This window comes from Labeo rohita, chromosome 19, assembly GCF_022985175.1.
Source record: "Labeo rohita strain BAU-BD-2019 chromosome 19, IGBB_LRoh.1.0, whole genome shotgun sequence".
Classification (NCBI taxonomy): domain Eukaryota; kingdom Metazoa; phylum Chordata; class Actinopteri; order Cypriniformes; family Cyprinidae; genus Labeo; species Labeo rohita.
This window is the reverse complement of record NC_066887.1, coordinates 27,332,988-27,341,269: the sequence shown is the minus strand read 5'-3', so window position 1 is coordinate 27,341,269 and position 8,282 is coordinate 27,332,988. Positions and strand designations below refer to the sequence as shown.

The 8,282-nt window shown below is 40.0% G+C and overlaps 2 pseudogenes; both read left to right on the top strand.

Moving 5' to 3' along the window:
• The first annotated feature begins 2,141 nt into the window (after positions 1-2,141).
• On the top strand, positions 2,142-4,868 carry LOC127181550 (uncharacterized protein K02A2.6-like; annotated as a pseudogene).
• Positions 4,869-6,435: 1,567 nt separating this feature from the next.
• LOC127181548 (C-type lectin domain family 6 member A-like) lies at positions 6,436-7,988 on the top strand (annotated as a pseudogene).
• The last annotated feature ends 294 nt before the right edge of the window (positions 7,989-8,282 follow it).

Genomic DNA, 8,282 nt, shown 5'->3' with positions numbered 1-8,282 from the left:
CTGAAAAGATGACTTTGGACCACTGGGCAACAGTCCATTTCTTCTTCTCCTAAGCCCAGGTAAGACGCCTCTGGCGTTGTCTGTGGTTCAGGAGTGGCTTAACAAGAGGAATACGACAACTGTAGCCAAATTCCTTGCCACGTCTGTGTGTGGTGGCTCTTGATGCCTTGACCCCAGCTTCAGTCCATTCCTTGTGAAGTTCACCCAAATTCTTGAATCGATTTAGCTTGACAAGCCTCTCAAGGCTGCGGTTCTCTTGGTTGGTTGTGCATCTTTTTCTTCCACACTTTTTCCTTTCACTCAACTTTCTGTTAACATGCTTGGATACAGCACTCTGTGAACAGCCAGCTTCTTTGGCAGTGAATGTTTGTGGCTTACCCTCTTTGTGAATGGTGTCAATGATTGTCTTCTGGACAACTGTCAGATCAGCAGTCTTCCCCATGATTGTGTAACCTAGTGAACCAAACTGAGAGACCATTTTGAAGGCTCTGATGAGCGACATTAACGTTTGTAAGTGAAGTTTTATATTCAACTGCATAAAACTTGAATTTGTCACCATGGTCCATAATATTCAGTAATACAATAAACAATATAAAATCACATTTTAGTAAGATATAAGTCAACAATTAACCACTTTATATTTTGTAGCGCTTCACAACAAGTGGCCTCACAATATGGCGATTTTTCCCATCAACCACAGCGGCGCTAGAGCGGTGACGTCATATATATATATATATAAAATACACTAATACACACACACCTAAGTCATATAATAAATACCTTACAGATTAATTTCTTTAACCAGGATTCTGTTTTGTCTTATTTACTTATTTAATTAAATTGTTGAAACAATTTTAAATAGAATAGTTGATTTAGTATTTTGTGCTATGATGTTTCTGTTTATTTCCTGTAATAAGTTGAAAAAGTGATATTCCAAAGGAATTATTATTTTCGTTTTGATTAAAGAGTAAACCAACCAAATGTTTATTTAGTGGGTAATGTCTTTATGTTCATGGGTTGTAATTAGAACGAGGGTCCTGCGTGTCGTACAAATAAATATACCCGTATGCTCCCACAGTGTGTCTGGAGCGCAATTAAAGGAACCGTATGTAAGAAATTTATTTCAGTTAATCATAAAATGGCCCTGACATGTCTCTAGACATTAAAAAAAATCATGTTCATTTCAAATACTTATATCACTGACAACAGTGGTCCGGCCAGGATATTGTCATTTAAAAGTGAAAGTTGCAGCCCTCAACTGGTTTTGGTCTGAGGCGCCACCCTCCAGCTATCTACCAATCACGAAGTCAGTAGAGTTTCGTCATCCGGGTTGGCAGCTCTGCTCTAGTTACAGCTGCAGCTACGAACGTGTCGGATAAAACATGTATAAGGTTCCGAAACCTAAAAGACCTCGTTATGAATCCGAAGTACGTCGTGACAAAGTCCAAAATAAAACAAGGATTTGTATAGGAGATGCCTTTGACAGATGGAGACGGCTGAAAACGGAGAAGAATTTTGTTGGTATAGGCTAAAAGCCCCGTGCTTCCGTACACAGTGGATTTTCCACGGTCGCCCGTGCTAAATGCGTTCATAAAAAGCTTTATATCGCACCACTAGCACAGTATGAAAACAATCTATGTTCCGACTGAAATGTGGTATTACAGTACATCTTTACGAAATATTTGGCTAATCGCCTTTAGTAAATTTTTGCGACATAATTACTTCGCAAAACATCTCTCGTGAAGCATAAACATAAGTAACAGAAGAAAAAAAAACGTATTGTGTAGGACTCGTCACTTACCATTGGAAGCTCCTGGTAGCAGCCTACGTTCCTGCTGAATCCTGCAGCTTAGCTGGCAACCTCGAGTCAGGGGGAGGGGGAGGGGATACGCCGTTCTACAGTATTTTGAAAGTGATTGCAGTACCAGTTTTGGCCACAATCCTACATACGGTTCCTTTAAGCTTGATGCGTTGTCTCAACCAGTCATCACGTCTCAGTCTGTTTACAGAAACAAGTTATTACATAATGGCGACGAGGATTAAAGTTTAGTGCTACTTCGGACTTTTAGAGGAATCTGGATGTTTTTTTTTCCTTCGTTTGAGGACCACACGAAGTAGCCGTCGTCCAGGACGAAACAGCAATGGCACTCGTGGTAGGAACGCCCACTCCTTTTGACAGTAAGATGCAGACTTGGGAGGAATATTGCGAGGTACTATCTAATTTTTTTGAAGCAAATGAGATCGAAGATGCTGCAAAGAAACGGGCTATTCTTCTTAGTTTGGTCAGTAGTCAGACATATAGTCTCATGAGAAATCTGCTTAGTCCTGACAAACCAGGTGATAAAAGTTTCAGCGAGTTAGTGGAACTGTTAAGAAATCACTATAACCCCAAACCAAGTGAGATCGTGCAGTGTTTTAAGTTCAATTCTCAGAACAGACAGCCTAATGAGACCGTGGCGGATTATGTTGTGGTGCTGCGTGAGCTCGCTCAACATTGCAATTACGGAGAAAAGTTGAAAGAAATGCTCCGTGACAGACTGGTGTGTGGAATTGAGGTGGATGGAATACAGCGTCGGTTATTGGCAGAACCGGAGCTTACTTTTGAAAAAGCGCTGATGCTGGCGCAAGCTTGGATGAGGTGTCTAAAAGATATGTGACGCTGAACACTCACAAGGGATTATTCACAGAGAACAGACTGCCATTTGGTGTGGCTTCCAGTCCTGCCATCTTTCAATGAATCATGGAGGGCTTACTACAGGGTATCTCTGGGGTTGCGATACACCTCGACGACATTCTTATAACAGGCAGGAGCGACCAAGAACATTTGCACACACTGAGTGAGGTTCTGAAGTGTCTGAAAGACGGCGGACTGAGGTTAAAATGGGAAAAGTGTGCATTCATGCAGTGTGAGACAGACTTTTTGGACCATGGAGTGGACTCTACAGGTCTTCGTCCATTTCCAAACAAGGTGGAAGCTCTTCAAAAAGCACCTGCTCTGCAAAATGTCACCGAATTGAAGGCATATCTAGAATTGCTTAACTACTACCACAGGTTCCTGCCAAACTTGTCAACCTTGCTGGCCCCCTTGCATAACCTTTTGTGAAAAAGTGTAAAATGGCATTGGGGTAGTGAACAACATGAGGTGTTTGAGAAATCCAAGCAACTCATTCAGTCGCCTGAGGTGCTTGTGCATTATGATACTCAAAAAGACCTCATCTTGGCCTGTGATGCATCTCCCTACAGGGTAGGAGCTGTTTTGTCACATCGAATGGGGGATGGCAAAGAGAGACCGGCAGAACGCAACTACTCGCAGCTCGACAAACAGGGACTCGCTGTTATTTTTGTAATTCAGCATTTCCACAAGTATTTGTTTGGTAGAATTTTCACAATTTGCACGGATCACAAACCTCTGTTATCCCTCTTTGGGGAAAGGAAAGCTGTTCCACAATTTGTGTCACCGCGCATGATGCAGGCTTATGAATACACTATTGTTTATAAGCCGGGAAAGAAGCATGCCAACGCTGATGCCTTGAGTAGGTGTCCTGTTCCTGACATGGCCCTAGAAACTGGTTGAGAGGACAGAATATTAATGATGGAAGACATACCTTTGGTATCAGCCGAGAAGGTTCGCACCTGGAGTGGAAAGGATTCTGGCACGGGTACGACAAGTGGTGCTGACAGGGGGGGCTTTTCATAAAGAATGTCCTGAATTCACACCCTATGCCACCAAACAAACAGAATTGAGTATACAAGATGGATGTGTCTTGTGGGGTGCTCGGGTCATCATACCTCCACAGCGTTGCAAGGATGTCTTACAGCAACTACATCAATGTCATCCTGGCATCTCTCGTATGAAAGCACTGGCGAGGAGTTATTTCTGGTGGCCAAGACTGGATGAAGACATTGAGGCTTTGGCAAAGTGCTGTTCAACATGTCAGGAACACAGGAATGCTCCAGCCACTGCTCCACTTCATCCATGGGAGTGGCCAGAAAAACCCTGGGAAAGGATACACATAGATTATGCAGGTCCATTCCTTGGTCACATGTTTTTGATTCTCATTGATGCTCACTCGAAGTGGATGGATGTGTATCCTGTTTCCACTGCATCATTGGGAATTACTCTTGATTGCCTAAGGAAGAGTTTCAGCAATCATGGACTGCCCGAGATGTTAGTTTCGGATAATGCTACCTATTTTGTGAGTACAGAGTTCAAGGACTTCATGAACAAAAATGGCATAAGACACATCACTTCTGCTCCTTTTCATGCATCATCAAACGGCTTGGCTGAACGAGCCGTACAGACATTCAAAACTATGATGAAAAAGGCAGGAGAGGGGAGTGTGGCATCCAAAGTGGCACGGGTGCTGTTCAGCTACAGAATCACACCACAGTCCACCACTGGAATCAGTCTGGCAGAAATGCTGCTGGGACGAAAACTGCGTTCCACGCTTGATCTACTGCATCCAGATTTGCAACAGAAAGTACGGGACAAACAAAGCAAACAAAAGCAGTATCATGACAACAAATGCCCAATCAGGAATTTTCAAGTTGTTGATGCTGTTTTGACCAAGAACTTTAGTTATGGACCCAAGTGGATTCCTGGGTTCATTGCCAAAGTGTCCGGCCCTCTCTCATACCAGGTCATGCTCGGAGATGGCAAAACTATGCAGAGACATGTGGACCAGATTCTTTCTCAGGAGTTGAAAGGTTCAGAGTCAAAAGAGAAGGGGTGTGGGGATGTTTCGTTAGACACCTCAGCAGGCAGTGGGACAGACTCTGTTGGTAGAGACGTTGGGATAGTACCAGGGAAGTACCAGGGAAGTTGGGTTCTCAGGACCAACCAGGGACTGTTGAAAGAGAAACCCTGAGTTCAGTCCCAGAGGTATGTAGGTCCCAAAGGACTGTTCAATTTTTCATGTTTTCACAACTATGAACCATGTCTAGTTGACATACACTATTAATTTTTCCTCAACATCATAAAGTAACTATTTGAGTTTACTGGACTTTGACAAGTAGTTTTGGATATCTAGAACCAGATTTTTTAGGAAATCAACACAACTGCAAAATTGAAACTCACAGCATTTATTTTTAAACAGACACATTGCATCCAAAAACACAAACATAATAATTGTCTTGCAAAGATAGAAAACACTAGCCCAAACACTTGGAAGACTTTGTGTTGTGAGAAACATCCTCGAACAGGGAAAAAAAAGAAGAAGAAAAAACACAAGTTGTAATGTAACCAAGTTAGGGTGAAAAGTAGTTGGTGTGTTTTCTTTAAAGGGGGGGAAGAATGTAATAATTTGGAAATGTGATATTCCAAAGGAATTATTATTTTCGTTTTGATTAAAGAGTAAACCAACCAAATGTTTATTTAGTGGGTAATGTCTTTATGTTCATGGGTTGTAATTAGAACGAGGGTCCTGCGTGTCGTACAAATAAATATACCCCTATGCTCCCACAGTGTGTCTGGAGCGCAATAAAGCTTGATGCGTTGTCTCAACCAGTCATCACGTCTCAGTCTGTTTACAGAAACAAGTTATTAAATTTCCCTTAATAGCACTTTGGTTAATGCATCCTCATCCTTCACATGCTAAACTTATATTTACATATGTTACCATTTAGTAAGTAAATGCATTTAGCTCTTACATTGTTTTGAATAAAAACATTTGTCAAAAGCAGAAGGAAAAAAAAAAATTTGCTAATGAAGAAGTTATGTGTGAACTGTGAAGTTTACCGCTTGACTTCCTGTGGGCAGACTGTAAGTCTGCATGTTCTCAAGCTGCAAATCAGCAGATATTTTTCTAATGTGTGCCATATTGAAAAATTATCACACAGGTGCAGCTGTCACAAGATCGCTATCTTAGTTGCTATTTGAGGTTTTCAGTCAGATATCCAATCATACAAATGCTTTTTCCTAGCAGTTTTGTTTCTAGTTTTGTTTTAAAACAAACATTTATGCTATATATATGTGTGTACTTAGCTGGTCAGGCTGGAAGACAAGCTGAAACAACCCACTAAAAGCAGCCTGACCAGTCTAGCCAGGCTGGGAGACCAACTAAAACAAGCTACTTCCACCTTAAACCAGCTATGGTCAGCTAACCAGCTTGGGCTGGTTTTAGCTGTTTTTTTGTTTTTTGTTTTTTTCAGTAGGGTGATCATAATAAAATCACACTGGCAAACATTTAGACAACAGTCAGCTTTATGATGAAGCTAGATTTTAAGAGAAAACTGCGTTCTCAGGAAACAAACTGTTGTGTTGAAATTTTTTGTTTATAAAAATAAATAAATATATGCAAATGTAAGCAAATTTATCGATAGTTCCTACAGAAACTCTGCACTTATTCAAGAATTAAGAAGTAATTTCCTTCAATTTATCATACTTCTACCAACTCTACTGAACAGCAAGAACAAAAGAGAGAAGCTTGTTCACATATGTGGACTAAAGTTCTTCTGATTGTTTTTGCTGTCTGTCTGCTTTTTGCTCTTGAAGGTCTCTGTATTCTAGGAATACTGTGTAAGCATAACTCAAATACATTATATAATATATACAGTGCGACATGACTGCTACTGTTTGTTTTGTTTTTAATCAGATGTCAGCGTTTCAATGCAACTCTCTGCCCAAAAAACTAATGGCACAAGTGAGTAAAATAATTTATGATCTAGTACAGCAACAGAAGTCTGTGTTTTGTTTGTTTTTCACACATTTTCTTCTCTTTCTTTACCAGTCATGGCAAGAGAGCTTAATAAACTTACAGCCAACAATATTAATATGAGTTAAGATTTAAAGCATCATGGTCTGAAGAATGGATCAGTTCATCTTGATTATTTTCTTTTTTTCTTCTACTTTTTTTGTCTTGTCATTCAGATTACAAAGAACAGTTTGATGCACTCCGTAACCAGCATGAGGAGACATTTATATGACATTTACATGTCTTTGAGTTTTATGCAAAGTTAAAAGACCTTGAATATAAACACAATTATTCTAATATAAAGAGAAAATGAGTCTGAAATAACAAATAATTAAATCACCACTATCTCTTTTACTAAAGACAACACAGGTTGTGCACTTTGTGCCATTTGCTGGATTCATTCTGGAGAAAAGTGTTACTTCTCTACAGTCAAGATGAACTGGACACAGAGTCGAGATCACTGTGTGACTCTAGGAGGACATCTAGTGATCATAAATAGCAAAGCGGCGCAGGTGTGTAAATTGATGACCTTTTAGTAATCAAAATTGATGGTCTCGGCAGATTGGGTAAAGGATATCACCTAATTCCATTCCGTCACAAGGCACAGCTTGCTCACTGACAGTAAATGGTGGGAGGGGAACAAACACATCAAAAGCATTAAATTAGATGTGTGATGTTACATAAGACAGTAATTTCAGCAACATGTCATGCTATTTCATTTTAATGAAATTGTTGCCTAATGATTACCAAGATAAAGATCCCTGATGAATCATTCTAAAACCAACAAATAGTGCATTTTCATTTCACATTGACTTGATTTGACTGAATTTTAGGGCTATACACTGCTGTGCTCTAAGCTTTATGTGCATTATATCAGGGTTTTTTTCTCTATATCAGGATTTTGTTACATCTAATGTTAAAATAACCAGCTGGATTGGTCTTAATGATTTGGACATTGAGGGACACTGGGTTTGGGTGAATAACCAGCCACTTAACAATTCAGTAGAGTAAGATCTTCATTATTCTTGACAATACAACAGTAAAGCTAACAAAAAGTGAAGATAATAAGCAGGTCACTACTTAAACAGAAGCGTTATGGGTTTTTTTTTCTCTCTCTGCAGATTCTGGATGAAACAAAACAATAAAATCAGTGAGCCTGATAACTGGACTAAAGTTCATCCAGATGGTGAAGACTGCGCTAGTCTGGGACATCCAGAAGGAGAGACGGATTTCTGGACAGATGCTTACTGTTTTGAAGAGAAAGGATTTGTGTGTGAAGCTTCTGCAGCTGTTTAATTCAATATTTCATACAAAAGTTACCATTCTGTCATACGTGCAATTTCATGTCTTCCAAACATGTCCTGTCACTTTCTCAATATTTGATAGCAAGCTGTATAAAATTGTTGTTAAGCTGGATAAGATTTGAAAGATAAATGTGAGAACTCATGTTTGTGCCTGTTCTCTGTATTTGGCCCTCATTGGTTCTCCACTAGATGTCACTATTGCAACAACCTTTAACTGGTTTGTGTCTGACATCCAGCTTTGAATTATTGAGTCAGTGCTGCTAACCTTTTGAGGGGTTTTGGCCAC